A 13,939-nucleotide genomic window follows, 5' to 3' on the forward strand; every position below is an offset into this window, starting at 1 on the left:
TGTTTAAGTCTTTAATCCATCTGGAGTCAATTTTAGTGTAAGGTGTCAGGAAGGGGTCGAGTTTCTGCTTTCTGCATATGGTTAGCCAGTTTTCCCAACACCACTTATTGAACAGGGAATCCTTTCCCCATTGCTTGTTTTTATCAGGTTTGCCAAAGATCGGGTGGTTGTAGATATGTTGTGTCGCCTCCGACGCCTCTGTTCTGTTCCATTGGTCTATATCTCTGTTTTGGTACCAGTACCATGCTGTTTTGATTACCGTAGCCTTGTAGTAGAGTTTGAAGTCTGGTAGTGTGATGCCTCCTGCTTTGTTCTTTTTGCTTAGAATTGACTTGGCTATGCAGGCTCTCTTTTGGTTCCATATGAAGTTTAAGGTGGTTTTTTCCAGTTCTGTGAAGAAGGTCATTGGTAGCTTGATGGGGATAGCATTGAATCTGTAAATTACTTTGGGCAGTATGGCCATTTTCACGATATTAATTCTTCCTAACCATGAACATGGAATGTTTCTCCATCTGTTTGTGTCCTCTCTTATTTCGTTGAGCAGTGGTTTGTAGTTCTCCTTGAAGAGGTCCTTTATGTTTCTTGTTAGTTGTATTCCTAGGTATTTTATTCTCTTTGTAGCAATTGTGAATGGCAGTTCGTTCTTGATTTGGCTCTCTTTAAGTCTGTTATTGGTGTATAGGAATGCTTGTGATTTTTGCACATTGATTTTGTATCCTGAGACTTTGCTGAAGTTGCTTATCGGTTTCAGGAGATTTTGGGCTGAGATGATAGGGTCTTCTAGATATACAATCATGTCTGCAAATAGAGACAATTTGACTTCCTCCTTTCCTAATTGAATACCCTTTTTTTCTTTTTCTTGTCTGATTGCTCTGGCTAGAACTTCCAGTACTATATTGAACAGGAGTGGTGAGAGAGGGCATCCTTGTCTAGTGCCCGATTTCAAAGGGAATGCTTCCAGTTTTTGCCCATTCAGTATGATATTGGCTGTTGGTTTGTCGTAAATAGCTTTTATTATTTTGAGATACGTTCCGTCGATACCTAGTTTATTGAGAGTTTTTAGCATAAACGGCTGTTGAATTTTGTCAAAGGCCTTCTCTGCATCAGTTGAGATAATCATGTGGTTTTTGTCTTTGGTTCTATTTATGTGGTGAATTACATTTATAGACTTGCGTATATTGAACCAGCCTTGCACCCCGGGATGAATCCTACTTGATCATGGTGGATAAGCTTTTTGATGTGCTGTTGCAATCGGCTTGCCAGTATTTTATTGAAGATTTTTGCATCTATGTTCATCATGGATATTGGCCTGTAATTTTCTTTTCTTGTTGAGTCTCTGCCGGGTTTTGGTATTAGGATGATGTTGGTCTCATAAAATGATTTGGGAAGGATTCCTTCTTTTTGGATTATTTGAAATAGTTTCAGTAGGAATGGTACCAGTTCCTCTTTGTATGTCTGGTAGAATTCGGCTGTGAACCCATCTGGACCTGGGCTTTTTTTGGGTGGTAGGCTCTTAATTGCTGCCTCGACTTCAGACCTTGTTATTGGTCTATTCAGGTTTTCGACTTCTTCCTGGTTTAGGCTTGGGAGGAGGCAACTGTCCAGGAATTTATCCATTTCTTCCAGGTTTTCTAGTTTATGTGCATAGAGTTGTTTGTAATAATCTCTGATGATGGTTTGAATTTCTCTGGCATCTGTGATGATATCCCCTTTATCATTTTTTACTGCATCTATTTGGTTATTCTCTCTTTTCTTTTTTATTAGTCTGGCTAGTGGTCTGTCTATTTTGTTGATCTTTTCAAAAAACCAGCTCCTGGATTTATTGATTTTTTGAAGGGTTTTTCGTGTCTCTATCTCCTTCAATTCTGCTTTGATCTTAGTTATTTCTTGTCTTCTGCTAGGTTTTGAGTTTTTTTGATCTTGCTCCTCTAGCTCTTTCAATTTTGACGATAGAGTGTCAATTTTAGATCTCTCCTTTCTTCTCATGTGGGCACCTATTGCTATATATTTTCCTCTAGAGACTGCTTTAAATGTGTCCCAGAGATTCTGGTATGTGGTGTCTTCGTTCTCGTTGGTTTCGAAGAACATCTTTATTTCTGCCTTCATTTCAGTGTTTATCCAGTCAACATTCAGGAGAAAGTTGTTCAGTTTCCATGAGGCTGTGCAGTTCTGGGTTGGCTTCTGAATTCTGAGTTCTAACTTGATTGCACTGTGGTCTGAGAGACTGTTTGTTATGGTTTCCATTCTTTTGCATTTGCTGAGGAGTGATTTACTTCCAATTATGTGGTCAATTTTAGAGTAGGTGTGATGTGGTGCTGAGAAGAATGTATATTCTGTGGATTTGGGGTAGAGAGTTCTGCAAATGTCTATTAGGTTTGCTTGGTCCAGGTCTGAGTTCAAGTCCTGGATATCCTTGTTAATTTTCTGTCTCGTTGATCTGTCTAATATTGACAATGGGGTGTTGAAGTCTCCCACTATTATTGTGTGGGAGTCTAGGTCTCTTTGTAAGTCTTTAAGAACTTGCCTTATGTATCTAGGTGCTCCTGTATTAGGTGCATATATATTTAGGATCGTTAGCTCTTCTTGTTGCATTGATCCTTTTACCATTATGTAATGTCCTTCTTTGTCTCTTTTGATCTTTGTTGCTTTAAAGTCTATTTTATCAGAGATGAGAATTGCAACTCCTGCTTTTTTTTGTTCTCCATTTGCTTGGTAAATCTTCCTCCATCCCTTTATTTTGAGCCTTTGTGTATCCTTGCTTGTGAGGTGGGTTTCCTGGATACAGCACACTGATGGGTTTTGGCTTTTTATCCAATTTGCCAATCTGTGTCTTTTGATTGGGGCATTTAGTCCGTTTACATTTAGGGTTAATATTGTTATGTGTGAATTTGATCCTGTCATTTTGATGCTAGCTGGCTGTTTTTCCCATTGGTTGATGCAGATTCTTCATTGTGTTGATGCTCTTTACCATTTCGTGCATTTTTGGAGTGGCTGGTACTGGTTGTTTTTTTCTATGTGTAGTGCCTCCTTCAGGAGCTCTTGTAAAGCTGGTCTGGTGGTGATGAAATCTCTGAGTGCTTGCTTGTTCTCAAAGGATTTTATTTTTCCTTCACTTATGAAGCTTAGTTTGGCTGGATATGAAATTCTGGGTTGAAAGTTCTTTTTTTTAAGGATGTTGAATATCGGCCCCCACTCCCTTCTGGCCTGTAGGGTTTCTGCTGAGAGATCTGCTGTAAGTCTGATGGGCTTCCCTTTGTGGGTAACCCGACCTTTCTCTCTGGCTGCCCTTAGTATTTTCTCCTTCATTTCAACCCTGGCGAATCTGATGATTATGTGCCTTGGGGTTGCTCTTCTAGAGGAATATCTTTGTGGTGTTCTCTGTATTTCCTGGACTTGAATATTGGCCTGCCTTGCTAGGTTGGGGAAGTTTTCCTGGATAATATCCTGAAGAGTATTTTCTAGCTTGGATGCATTCTCTTCGTCACATTCAGGTACACCTATCAAACGTAGATTAGGTCTTTTCACATAGTCCCATATTTCTTGTTGACTCTGTTCATTCCTTTTTACCCTGTTTTCTCTAATCTTGCCTTCTCGTTTTATTTCATTGAGTTGATCTTCGACCTCTGATATCCTTTCTTCTGCTTGGTCAATTCGGCTGTTGAAACTTGTGCATGCTTCGCAAAGTTCTCGTGTTGTGTTTTTCAGCTCCATCAATTCGCTCATATTCCTCTCTAAGTTGTCCATTCTCATTAACATTTCGTCAAGTCTTTTTTCAAGGTTCTTAGTTTCTTTGCATTGGGTTAGAACATGGTCTTTTAGCTCACGGAAGTTTCTTATTATCCACTTTCTGAAAGCTGATTCTGTCATTTCATCACGCTCATTCTCCATCCAGTCTTGTTCCCTTGCTGGTGAGGAGTTGTGCTCCCTTGTAGGAGGAGAGGTGTTCTGGTTTTGGGTGTTTTCATCCTTTTTGCGCTGGTTTCTTCCCATCTTTGTGGATTTATCCACCTATCGACTTTGTAGTTGCTGTCTTTCTGATTTTGGTAATTTTAAGTCTGTAGTAGCTGAACTCATAAACCCCCTTTTCTTCCCCCTAGGTGGTCTGTCCCAGGGAATTAGGGCGTTATGATTTTCCGCTGTTGCAATGGTTTTCCCTGCCCACAAGGTGGCAGCCTAGTCACACTCAGCCTGCAGAGGCTTCGTTGAGCTGCTGTGGGCAAATTGTCCTGGGAACTGCAGGGTGTTTCCCGGTGGGTGACGCCCCTCCTCCACAGAGCTGGACCGTCCCGTGTTCAGCCGTGTTTCTGGAGGCGTCCTCTTTGCCCAGGAAACTCTTGGGTTGAGTCCCTGCCTCAGCTCCCCTTGCTGGCCCAGAGGGGATCCGGTCTCGCTCACTCTGCACAAGGGGCCGCTGCTCCCTGCCTCGGGGGCAGGCAGAGCAGCCGCGCCAGTCCAACCAGCGGCGCTGGCAACCCTTGGAGCTTCGCCACCTGTGAATCTCCTGGTCTGTGGGCAGTAAAAATCCGCTGCCCTGTGAGCCGCTGCATCAGCCAAAGCAGCGGCTCTGAGATTCGTGGCGTGCCCTTGCCCGGGAGTGTCCTGGCTTGAATCCCTGCTTCAGCTCCCCTTGCTGGCTCAGAGGTGATTCAGTCTCTCTCGCTCTGTACGTGGATCCACGGCCCCCCCACCTCAGGGCGTAGGCCAAGCGGCGCGCCTCTCCGCTCAAACCAGCGGCGCTGGTGACCCGTGCGGCTCCTCCTCCTGTTAATCCCCTGGTCTGTGGTCAGTAAAAATCTGTCTGGAAATGCGGCGTCCACTCACCCTCTGCGCCTTCTTTCAGAGCTGCGATCCCGACTTCCTCCTAATCGGCCATCTTGAAAACCTCCCCCCTCTCATTTCTTTTTTATACTCAGTCTTTGAAATCCAATGTGGATTTTATACTTCCAGCATATCTTTGTGTGGACCAGCCACATTTCAAGTGCTCATTAGTCACCTATAGCTACTGGCTACTGTCTTGGAAAGCACAATGTCAGAAACTTATTTTAAATGGATTCTTGAAGGTTTTTTTCTGTTGTGAAGATGATGAATGTAGTGGGAGTGATATAGACTAATGACCCTAAAATATGCAGAAGAATCACTAGAGAGTAGGTTAACACAAAAATTCCTAGATCCCAACTCCAAAGATTCTCATTAATTGGGTCTGACGTGAGGATCAAGACTTTGCATTTCCAGGCTGGGTGTGGTGGCTCATGCCTGTAATCCCAGCACTTTGGGAGGCCAGGGCAGGCAGATTACTTCAGACCAGGAGTTTGAGACCAACCTCGCCAATATGGTGAAACTCTGTCTCTACTGAAAATACAAAAATTAGTCAGGCATGATGGCATACACCTGTAATCCTGGCATACACCTGTAATCCCAACTACTCGGGAGGCTGAGACAGGAAAGTATCACTTGAAATCGGGAGTCAGAGGTTGCAGTGAGCCAAGATAGCACCACTGCTTTCCAGCTTGGGTGGCAGAGTGAGACTCCATCTCAAAAAAAAAAAAAAGAATTTGCATATCCAATAAACTCCCAATTGATGATCCATGGACCACATTTTTGAATACCATTTGTGCAAAGTTTCTCTCTTTGAATTTTACCATTAACTTTGCTGTTTTCATAAGTTTTTCAAACAAAAAAGACTAGATATGCTTATTGTGGCCACAATAATAAAAATAAAGAACTTTTCCAAGGCACACATATCAGTCCCTGCTTTTAACAGACCTACTCACTTATAGGGTCGAAAACTGGCAGCCTATTCACACTACTCTGCCAGATGTTGAGCCACTGAGGCCCAAGCCTGGTCTTATCTGAGCAGCCCCACCATGTAGTGGGACCCAGCTTGGCAACAGAAGAAAGAAAAAGAAGCCCAAGATAAGAATTGCTTGCACTTTGAGTGTTCAGCGGGTTAAAGACCCCTGATTTTTGTGGGCCAAATCTAGTGATTTGTCAGGGATCCCCTTCAATTCTGTACCTCCCCAGAGGTGACCTCTTCCTTTTAATCAGCAGGGATTCTGCCATTACTATTACATTGAGTATGCATTTCAGATAGGTTGGTACAATGAAGCTGCTCAATTTACATGATAATTTTGTCCTAAAATCAGTTCAGTATGTCTAGCAATATCCTTCTTCCTGGTACATATTCATTGCCTCTTCTTTTGCTTGAATATAAATGACACCAGTATTTAGGCAGTAGGTCATCTGTGTAAACAGATAACTTCAGGTTAGTGTTCACATGTTGGATAATCTTCATGACTTATAATATTTCGACTGAAAAATGATGTCAAATGCTTGTGGTGAAAACTATGGGTTGCTCTTATATTTATAGAGAAAGCCTCCACTGTCTTGTTCTACTAAGGCACTGTTTCAATAATTCATCTATCTTGGTGCCCCCTAGACGAAGATGCTTAATGAAAATTAAATACCTTTTCCCTTTAAAAAAAAGCTCTTTATTGCTGGGCGCGGTGGCTCACGCCTGCAATCCCAGCACTTTGGGAGGCCAAGGCGGGTGGATCACGAGGTCAAGAGATCGAGACCATCCTGGTCAACATGGTGAAACCCCGTCTACTCAAAATACAAAAAATTAGCTGAGCATGGTGGCGCATGCCTGTAATCCCAGCTACTCAGGAGGCTGAGGCAGGAGAATTGCCTGAACCCAGGAGGTGGAGGTTGCGGTGAGCCGAGATCGCGCCATTGCACTCCAGCCTGGGTAACAAGAGTGAAACTCCATCTCAAAAAAAAAAAAAAAAAAAAAACTCTTTATTATTTAGTTGGGGAATATTATGTAGACAAAGGAAAAATGTCTTAATACTGTTGAAGTCACTAAAAACACCAATAAGAGCTGTGTGCCTGGTGATCAGTACCATGGGAAACAGGAAATGGACTGTGAATACATACTTAAGTTTAAATGATAGCTCTGCCATTTAACAGCTTTGTGATATTAGGCAAATTAGGCTACTTATTTACTTCTATAAGCTTAGTTTCTGCATCTACAAAACGGGAATAACAAAACTTCTGTTTAATGACCTGAATATGAAGATTAAATTAGGTAATCCATGCCCAGCCTTAGAGTACTCAGTATAAGTCAGCTATTATTGTTGTTACAGAAGAAAAAGAAAATATTGTTAGTTTGGTAATCTGAAGGGCATCATGGAAGAGATATTTGAGTTAGGTCTTGGAAATTGCTGGATTTACTTGGTCTTGATGTTATTTTTTAATTATCTTAAAACATGTGCTACAAATCCACTGCATAAAATATTAAAATTCTAATGAAGAAAAAAAAATCAATGATTTCACCTCTCAAAGATCATTTCTGTTAATATATTAGTGTGCTTTCTCATCTCTCCTATCACTTATATATATATTTTTTATTTTATGTGGGACAAGGCATTAAATACAACTCTTTCTTTCCCAGGTTTAGTTGAGGTTTTACAGGATGCCATGTGCCACTCTAAAGCAAGGAACTAAACCATCTATACAGAAATTGTATTTGGGGTGCTCTTTTGCCCGCATTATTCCACTACCACCTTCATCCTAAAAAAGAAAAGGTAAAGAAGTCATTAGGAAGTAGATTTGTAAAAAAATAATGCCTTTAGGTCAATGGCCCTAAGACAATTTTGTCCCACCAAGGACATTTGACAATATTTGGAGACGTTTTTGGTTGTTGCAACTGGAAATTGATGCTACTAGCATCTTGTAGGTAGAGGCCAGGGATACTGCTTAATATCTTCAATGCACAGGACAGCTTCACACAACAAAGGATTATCCAGTGCCAAAAGTCAACAATGCCTACTGGGATCGCTTGGCCAAGGTCCTCTGAAATTTGGTAAACACACATAGCAGTATTTGCTTCACTCCTGGGAAATCTCTGAAGAGCAAGGGCTGACTACAGCTATCAGTGGCAACAGAAGAAAAAGAAGCCCAAGATAAGAAGTACTTGCACTTTGAGTGTTCAGTTGGTTAAAGACCATGGAATTTTGTGGGCCACATGAACAATGACTTGAATCATTTCAAAAAGGGTCTGTTATAAAACAGATCTCCAGAACTTTTTCATCTTGCAAAACTGAAAATCTATACCCATTAAATGGCAACTCTTGGTTTCCCTCTTCCCCTACCCCTAATGACTACCATCCTACTTTCTATTTCTATGAATTGAACTACTTTAGATATAAGAGGAATAATACAGTATGTGACTTTTTGGACTGGCTTATTTCACTCAGCATGTTTTCAAGCTTCATCCATGTTGTGGCAATGAAAGGACTTCCTTCGTTTTTCAGGCTGAATAATATGTTATTGTATGTGTATATCACATTTTGTTTATTCATTCATCTTTCAGTGTGTTTTAAGGAATTCATCCATTCTTATTGACGTGGAAGTAGAGAATAAATTCACCCATTGTCCCCACTATGAATTATCTATACATATTAAATTCTGTGGAGACTAGTTGTCTCCAGTCCTTTTTACTGCTAGCATCCAATGATTAAAATAATTTTTTCTCATTCTATTGTTTAATTACTTTTCATTTTCAGTTTTCCTGATCATGATATATTGTTTTCTTATCTTTCAAATATTTGGGCAGAAATAATGTGATCATGTAGTACATTTATCTTGGAATGAGTAATCTATTTAAATTATATTTATATAATGAGCCATTAAACTTTAATAACAATTAACATTTTGTGGTAAAATTTTCACAGCTACCAATAAATAATTGCTGTAATTAGATTATTTTGTGGTGATGGAAAAGGAATGTTACTTACTATATGATAGCATAATTTATGTCCTATGAAATTATCCTTAGACTTATATTGGAAATGCCACAGCATCATTTTAGTAAAATAAACAAATGGCAAATGCTATGAACTAAAAAATGAAACATAATATTTAGCTAAATTTTACCAGTGAGGATTTTTTCCCTTTTTATCTTAAGGTATTTTCTAAGGAGTACATGAACAACAAGTAGCTTCTAATATTAGAAACATTGTTTGTTGTTACATCGATAAAATCTTTTGTTTGTTGAATTTGTTCCTTTCTTCGTGAGTTAAAGCAAAATATCCATCTACTCTGTTATGAATGATACTCTACTTGATTGGGCAGAGAATTGTCCTAATAAATATACAAATAGCCTATCTTTGAAACCCAAAAAATTACAATAAAATATTTTAAATGTTCAAAATACTAAAGCTGTCTACAATATGAATGACATTCTCTTAATTATCTTGTCGTTGTATAGGACACATCCTGGACTTCCTGGCCATGTTCCTTTGTTGAAGACGCACATTCAGAATGTCTGGAGAGCACAGCACTAGCATAATGTGAGCACTCATCTTACTATTATTAAAACCAAAATTTTAAGTAGTTAATTTGATCAATCTATGTTTTATGACTTTCTCCATAAGTTTTGCATTTGATTTTTTTCTTATACCGTTGTTTCCATCTTTGAGGTTATGGCACTAATTATCTAATTTTATGCTATTTTTAATATTTAAAAATATTTTAATTTTGTTAAATTTAGGTTGATGCATAATACATACTAAGAATTGAATTTCCCCCCAAAGTTTTATCTACTGTATAATCATCTTTTATTTAATAATTGTTCTCTAGTCATTTCTGATACAATTTTTATCATAAAAAATGTTCATATACTGGAGTCTGTTTCTAGAATATGTTTTATCTGTGTCTATTTGTTTACCACTGACACTATTTTATTCACTATAGCTTTATAACACATTTTATTATCTGAGAGAATGAATCGTTACTCATGCTTTGGTTTCTTTTTTCATAAAATATTTTTGCATGTTCGTTTTTTTAGAAATATAAGATTTGAGAGTATAGAGATAAAGAGACAAAAGATATTCCACAAAGGGAAATAAAAACAAAAAAACAAACAAAAAGAAAACACCCACTGAAAAGATGCCCCCTAGGCCCAAAGTAAGGTTGAGTTTTAGAAAGTCATCTTTTTTTCTTCTCATCTCTACTCTCTTAAAGCTAGATTTGTCTTCTGGTTTGAATCATCTAGATCAAAAAATTAGGGAAGGATAAAAGTTACACATACTTCAGTGGAAATGTGTATCAGTACAGTAGTAGTCTTATCACGTCATTTGTTTCTTATTTAATTTGCTCTTTAGGGCATGTCTACGTAAATAGAAAGTTTCAAAAATATTCTGAGGAAGTAAAGTTTTATTATTATAATGGGTTTTCCTAAACGTGATAGTTGCTTCATACTGCCCTCCACAGAAACCCTTCCTCCCACCACTTTTAGCAAACCTGAGTCAAGATTCAAGGAAGCCTCTGGTTTTAGAATTGGGAGGTTTTGGCCGGGTTTCATTTTCAGGCTTTAGAGGTAATAGAAACTTAAAACAAAATGAAAGCTCTATAAATCTCCAAACCTCCATTTTATAATAAATGTTTTCTAATGCCATGTGTTCTATTCTGAATGAAATTTATAACAATTTAACCTACCCATTCACAGATTTTTAAAAATCAATATAATCTTCTGACTTTAATATAAAGGAGAAACAGAATGAAATTTATTTATTTATTTATTTTGAGATGGAGTCTTGCTCTGTCACCTAGGCTAGAGTGCAGTGATGTGATTTTAGTTCACTGCAACTTCCACCTCCTGGGTTTCAAATGATTCTCCTGCTTCAGTCTCCCGAGTAGCTGAGATTACAGGCACCTGCCACTGTGCCAGGCTAATTTTTTTTTCTTTGTATTATTAGTAGAAATGAGGTTTCACCATCTTGGCCAGGCTGGTCTTAACTCCAGACCTCATGATCCACCTGCCTCAGCCTCCCAAAGTGCTGGGATTACAGGTGTGAGCCACCGTGCCCAGCCAGAAATTCATAATTTCAAAATGTAAAAGTTTGGTGCAGTCACACTAAAAGGTATAGTGAAATTGTTAGATATTTGCAACTCTGTGCAGCAATCAACATGAACAAAATAGCTACAAATTCAGACCAGTGGGTTGTTTGCGGTGTTGACAACTCAAAAGCGTAAGTTCAATAACTGTCAGCATGAGATATTCCACAATGGTAAACCACTTTTGATAAAGTTCAGCCTAAACCAAAGTATGATCTTCTCTTGATTTTTATGTTATTACACACCTGAAAAAGTCAGTGTATATGTAAAATAAGCTGCTATCTAGGTTCATCTGATACATATCCACTTCCTCAATGCATTCTGAAAGTACTGTAAATTCTTCACTTTCCTAAGTGCTAGGTTGTTATGGGCCACCAAATGTGACATTCCCACTGTTATAGTCGAAAAGAAGGCTGAATCTGCCATGATAATTCCAGGTATTTCAGACAGACAAGAATGAGCACAGATTGGAAAAAGAAGGATGGGTGGAAGCCCACCCAAAATGAGCTCTCTAACACAAATGCCAAGCTATGCAGGGAAAACCAATCCCAAGAAATTCAGCCAACACAATCAACAATTAAGAGATAAAGACACACATATACACACACACACACACCCCACACACACACCCCATGTGCACACCAGAATATAAAAGAAGGATGAAAATAATTTTAGTAAATCCTCCCAGTTAGATCTGTAGCTACATAAATAAAATATTTTTCCTTACTAAAGTCTGCTTTTTTTTTTAGTGTGATACTTCCAATTAAGATCTTGTACAATGAATGAATGCTCTATAACCTAAGATAGAGTTTTACTGCAGTATTTTTCTTGAGCACATCTCACATGCCACCTAAAGGGGAGAAACTATTTTAAACCAAATTTAAAAATTTTTTAACTAACAAATAAAATGTCACAAAAAAATGATCTCCTAGAAGTTCAAAATCAGAGACCTCACATCATTCTACCTAACGTCCATCTCCAGCAGAAATCTCAAATCTCTCTGTACCATCCATGACACTTGCCCAACACATTCCCAGTGAAATAAGTCACTGCTTCCAAGGCCAGCATTCCCTTTCTGAACAGCCCTAACTGTAAAGAAGTCTTTGTTACACTAATTCAGAACCCTAAAACAAAAAGTAAGTTTGAATCCTGGTTCTACCACTCATCAGCTATATGAGCTTAGGGGAATTATTTAACTTCTCTACACCTTCATTTCTTCAGCTGGTAAATAGTGATAATAATAGGTATCTACATTCCGGGTTATTGTGAAAAGAGTTAACTCATGTCAATGCTTGGGACAGTGTCTGGAAGACAGTAAGTGACATATAAAGGTTAGCAGTCATTCCACCTTTGGCCTTCAATATTCTCTTTGAATACCATTAAATAACTGCTGACTTCTCACCTAAGGATCCCAGATCCTTGTACTCTTTCTCATGCTGCATGATTGTTATTCTCTTTCCATGCTCATCAGGCTCCAATTTGCTACTACTCTTTTGCAAATTTGATTCCCATCTTTGAATGGTATTTCATGTGTGTTCTGATCTGTACAAGATAGAATGTGTTCATGTAGCAATTCACAATCAATGCCTACTCCATTTCTATTAATATGTCCAAAACAGCTTGTCTGTATAAGGAGTTTGAACCTCAGTTGACAATATGAGAAATTTTTATTTCTTTATATTTTCGACTACTGAATTCAATTTATATTGTGAGTTCCCATGCTACTGAGTGGCAGAGACGTAATCTGAGTTCATTCAAATTTAGTTTCCCACAAGGTTGCATCAGAATTCTGGAGCCATAAGTTCACAGAACTTATAATGTCAAGACACTTACTCTCTTATCACTCAACTAGGTCTCATCCTTTCCTTTCCCTCTTCTTCTGCTTTATTTTAGATTGTATAATTTTCAGCTATATCATTATAACTTTTTCACCTGCTTAAAATCTCTTGTTTTCCAGTTTTATGTGCCTCCAACTCATCCTCCACACTTTCTAAAACATAAATCTAATCATATCATCCTTTTACTTAAAAATGTGCAGTGTTGCAATTATCTTTAGGACAAAATGCCAAGCATGGAGCTCAGTCTTTGAAAGCATTATTTCCTCTAGTTCTGAAAACAATTCTATCTGATAGCTATTATAATCTCAATTTTACAAACCAAAAGAAACTAAGACTTAGAAATCTTAAACTGTCATAACCAAGTCCGCGGGACTGGGAGTGCCAGGACACAAAATCAGCTTTCTTGTCTCTAGCTCCATTGCTTTTAATATTAATATTCTAGTCTCTTTAATCAGTTTCACCTCTTGCATTAAGACATCTTCTGGAGTAAGACTACTACTGTTACTGCCATTGCTAAACTAAGTAACAACATCACTTTTGATTACGTGTCATTATTCATCAACAATATAAAGAGGCAAGGAGGAGGAAGACACTTACCTAGCTGGTAGAATCAGTCAGTCAAATGAACCTGGCAGTCCATGGGTGACAAATTTTGAACCAAATCACCCTTGTATGCAATGTATGATATACAAAGACTTAAAGATAAAATACTAAGTGACCTGTTCCAGTTAATACACCACATTATTGTGTAAGTAGAACAGAAATCCCAGTCTCTGCATCCTCTGTCCACAAACCATACCAAAACACACAAATCCACTAATCCAAATGAACAAAAACCTTTTAATAAGTTAGACGAGTGTAACAAGCAACTTAACATTTTTGAAAGTTTTAAAGTATGGCAACTAATCACATATCTAGGAAGTATGTGGTACAGCTAAATGGCAATTCACAGGCAAACCTCAAAAATACCAAAGTTGCTTATGACTGTAAACCTCACTCAAGTTTTTTCCCAAGTGGTTTCAATATTCAGTTGGAAGAGTGACAGTTGGACATAATGGTTTTATTTTCTCACTTTTCTTCAGAAACTAATCCATCTCACTATTGCAGTGCTTTCCAACTTTATTAAACCCATGACCCCTTTGGATAAACCTGAAAATCTCATGACATCATTCCTTTCACCCCTACCCTAAGCTTTGTGTATG

The 13,939-nt window shown here is 38.4% G+C and overlaps 1 long non-coding RNA gene across 1 annotated transcript in view; it reads left to right on the forward strand.

Moving 5' to 3' along the window:
* The window catches only part of LOC105705616 (uncharacterized), a 226,775-nt gene that overhangs the window by 152,926 nt on the left and 59,910 nt on the right, over positions 1–13,939 (forward strand). Inside the window, exon 4 of the long non-coding RNA XR_001104710.2 lies at positions 9,272–9,353. This is a non-coding gene — a long non-coding RNA (uncharacterized LOC105705616). The remainder of the gene's footprint in view (positions 1–9,271; positions 9,354–13,939) is intronic.

The sequence above is a fragment of the Aotus nancymaae genome, unplaced genomic scaffold (assembly GCF_030222135.1).
Source record: "Aotus nancymaae isolate 86718 unplaced genomic scaffold, 86718_ANA_hifiasm-v0.15.2.pri h1tg000019l, whole genome shotgun sequence".
NCBI classification, from domain to species: Eukaryota; Metazoa; Chordata; class Mammalia; order Primates; family Aotidae; genus Aotus; species Aotus nancymaae.